Raw genomic sequence first — 4,136 nt, 5'->3', positions numbered from 1 at the left:
CATCATCTGTCTTCGCTTCCCCATCTTCCGTGTTATCCGTCTCTGTTAACGACATCATGAGCTTTCGGGCCATCCATGACCATGACCTTATTTTAGACCCTCTGTCTCTCTCACTCCCTGTATCCAGATAGTTGCCTGATTCAGAATATCTAACACATTGGTCCTTCCCTGTTGCCACACAGCAGCGCCCGGGGCCAGACCTTCACGACCTCCTGCCAGGACTAGTCTCTGCATCCAGACAGGTCTGAGAAACCCCAATCAGAGCGTCACAGCCAGAGCCATCTGACCTGTGTCTCTGGAGCCTAGCGGGCTGGGTGACCCCCCCCCCCCCCCCCCCCCCCCCCCCCCCCCCCGTTAGCAAAGTGCTCAGGGCTCGGCAGGGCTTGGTGGCCCCAGCCCTCCTCTTTGGCTGCCATATCCGGAGAGCTGACTGTGTAAAGCTAAGGCCTTTACGGGCCTGGTGTCATTTACCCTCAGGAGATAGGAAATATTATTGTCCCCTGGTTTTTTTTTTTTTTATTTTTTGGCTGCGTCACATGTGGGATCTTAGTTCCTTGACCAGGGATCAAACCCACATCCTCTACATTAGAAGAGCGGAGTCTTAGCCACTGGACTGCCAGAGAAGTCCCATATTATCCCTTTTGGGACGGGGAAAGCTGGAGTCGGCAGAGTAGAGAGACTTGCTTAAGGCCACATAACCAGGAAGTGGTGATGCCCGTCTTAAGCCCTCTGTGTCTTAACTGTGCTTCTCAACAGTGGTCCTCATACCCCAGGGGTCTGTCAAGAGGGTCCCTTGAAATGTCAAAAATGGCAGCAGTGCCTGGCTAATGTCTAACTTTAAAAAGATGAGTGGAGTCATTATTTTTAAATTTCTCTTAAAACACCAGGCAGTATAGGGCTTTGTTCCCCAACCCACCCCCCTGCAACAGAAAAGAAATAAGCCTGAGGCTCAGTCACTTGCTCGGTTTCAGTGACACTCCTTGAGGGCCCTGCAGTCACTTGGTAATAAATTGCTTGAATTCGTAGACTACAATGTGTCATTTATACCCTAGTGGAACGCTCACTGCTGTTTTCATCTGATAAATTAACAAAAAGCCCATATTACTGAAAAATCAACATTAAAAAGAATAATACATACAAAATAGCTATTTGGGTGTATGTATAAGTATATTGTGTGTGCCCTGTGTGTATTTATGAATAAAGTGATATGATTAAGGGGAAAAAAAGAAAAATTACATAGCAATGGAATTCTATACACATCTGTACTTTCTTGGGGAAGGCAGTGCTTACTAATTAAAATCTGAAACGGTCTCTCCTCACCTCTTAGAAACAAATACAAAAATTAAAAAACAATAAAAAACTTTTCAGAACACAAAATGCAAGGATTCCAAGAGAAGTAAGATTCAACAACAGGTGGCTGTTATAACCAAGCCCTTTGACCAGAAAAGAAGCTTTGTGAAGTCAGGGGCTGCGTCTTTTGTTGCTGGGTGACCAATTCCTGGCACATAGGAGACACTCAGGGACTGTTAGTTGGGTGAATGAACAGCCGCGATATGCTTGCCCAAGCCCAGGACGAAATGAGAATTTCCGCACTTGGGCCTTTGAGGAAGGACTGCACAGGGACGAGGCTTCCTGCCCTTTACAGTTTGTGGCGCTCTCAAGGTCCACAGTAAGGAAGAGGGGCCAGGTCCACAGTAAGGAAGAGGGGCCAGGTCTTTTGAATCTAAATTCGGTTCTCTTTCCACCGTCCTCCCACCCTAACTAGGCTGAAGGAGATCAGAGATGGGTGACTTAATTAATCAAGGTTTATATTTCTCATTTATATAGTGGAAGTTCTTTTTAAAATGTAATTTGCAGCCTATATTCCTATTAATCCTTGATTGTCTTCTTTTTAATATTTGTATATTTATTTTTGGCTGCATTAGGTCTTACTTGCAGGCTTCTCTCTAGTTGTGGCTTGCAGGCATGGTTGCCCTTTGGTATGCGGGACTTTAGTTCTCTGACCAGGGATTGAACCCAGTCCCCTGCACTGGAAGGTGGATTCTTAACCACTGGACCACCAGGGAAGTCCCAGAAAGGAGGTTTGGATTGTCGTTCATGTCTACTGTGTTCTTGGACCTCTGTTTTCTATGACTTCTTCCCCGGGTGATCACTTATATCTCCTGCATTGACAAGTGGGTTCTTTACCACTAGCACCATAGGAGACATAAGAGACTCAGGTTCAATCCCTGGGTTGAGAAGAGCCCGTGGAGGAGGGCATGGCAACCCACTTCAGTATTCTTGCCTGGAGAATCCCATGGACCGAGGAGCCGGCGGGCTCTAGTCCATCGGGTTGCAAAGAGTCGGACACGACTCAGCAACTAAGCACAGCACAGGCACCCCAAGGGGCGCAGTGGTGAAGAGTCCACCTGCCAACATGAGAGATGCAAGAGGCTCAGGGTGGATCCCTGAATGGGTTAGGTCCTCTGGGAGGAGGAAATGGCAACCTGCTCCAATATTCTTGCCTGGAAAATTCCATGGACAGTGAAGCCTGGCAGGTTGCAGTCTATGAGGTCTCAAAGAGCCAGACACAACTGAGCAACCGAGCCCGCAGGCAGGCATCTCAGATGGACATGGTCCAAGCTGAACTCTTGATCTCCCCACCCTCTTCTCATCAAGCAGTTTCTTCCATCTCAGCAGATGGCAACCCCAGCCTTGATCTTGTGTTTTCCAAACTACCATCGGTATTATCCTCGACTGCTCTGCTTCTCTCATACCCCACATCCAGTCCTACTGGCTTGATCTCCAAAGTTATCCAGTTACCAACTGCTTCTCATCGCCTGCATACCTCCTGCCCTGGACCACGTCACCATCATCTCTCGCCTGGACTATTGCAGTAGCCTCCAGTCTGATTTCTCTGCTTCTGCCCTCGCACCTATACAGTCTGTTTTCCATACCACATCAGAAGGATCTCAAAAGTCCTAGGTACACCCTTGCCCTTCAGACAAGCTTCTTCTGCTTATCACAGGTTGCATAAACACTCAGGTGGAAAACAAGCTGGTGGCTGCACCATCCCCATTTTATTTTCCGCCTTTTCAGAATTCCTATCTGTCACCAGCTAGGTTTGTTTGCACTGGGTCTTAAATTCTGACAATTGTATCTTACATCCCTCCCTCCTGCCCCACCTCTTTCTCTTTAAAAATATTTTAAGACTTTTTCCATGGCTGCTAAAAACCATAAGGTAAAGATTCAAGTATATATTTTAAAAATCCATTACATAAAAGAACTGATTCTATCTCAACAATCGGAATCCAAATAGAATGCAACAAAAATTCAGCAAATATGCGTTTATTTTTGTTACTTATTGCTCAGAGCAAAGCCAGGGAGTTTAAGTGGCAGAAAGAACACACGTCTGCTATTTGATATTAGACAGCTGTCATCACTCTCGATACAGCGTTCACAGGTTATGGTTCGTCTGGCACTGAAATATACACACCCTACCTCCCTGCACAGAGGTGTCAGGAGTCCTCAGTCATCTCCTATGCTATGGTGGATTATATTTTCCAAACAATGAGCACAATCTCTCCCTTAAGGAAACATTATTGAAAGATGCGAGGGATTGGGATGTGTAATACAAAGCAGACACACGGAGAAGAATGAGTCTTATGGCGCAGGCAGAGAAGGACTGACTTTACTGCCTGTAAAATAAAGTCCACATGCTGCAAATTGGTCTGAACCCACCTTGTGCATCTTTTTTTTTTTCTCTAAATTGACCTGAAGTTAAAAAGCCCTTTCTTAGCTGGAGGACTTTAGGGATAAGCCCCTTCGAGCTCTTTCAATCTCAGTCTCCTATGAAGAGGGGTTAATGCCTCCCAGGGGAGTTCTGAGAAACAGGGGGACACACTCTGCTGGCCTGTATCGGTGTGTTCTGGGTTAGAGGCAGGAGAGTTGTATTAGACAGAGTTAAAAGCCTAGTTGTCGTCTCCACGAGGACATGAAGAATGGTTCTGGGGAGATGCATGTGGGCGATGGGAGATGCAGGTTGACAAAGGAGTGGGCTCCTGGTGAATCAGTGTGATGGACTAATGGATTCCCAGATAGCTGGTTAAACATTCTTTCTGGGTGTGACTCTGGGGGATATTTCTGGAAGAGATTAC

Source organism: Ovis aries, chromosome 13, assembly GCF_016772045.2.
Source record: "Ovis aries strain OAR_USU_Benz2616 breed Rambouillet chromosome 13, ARS-UI_Ramb_v3.0, whole genome shotgun sequence".
Lineage (NCBI taxonomy): Eukaryota > Metazoa > Chordata > Mammalia > Artiodactyla > Bovidae > Ovis > Ovis aries.
Note: the sequence above shows the minus strand (reverse complement) of the source record.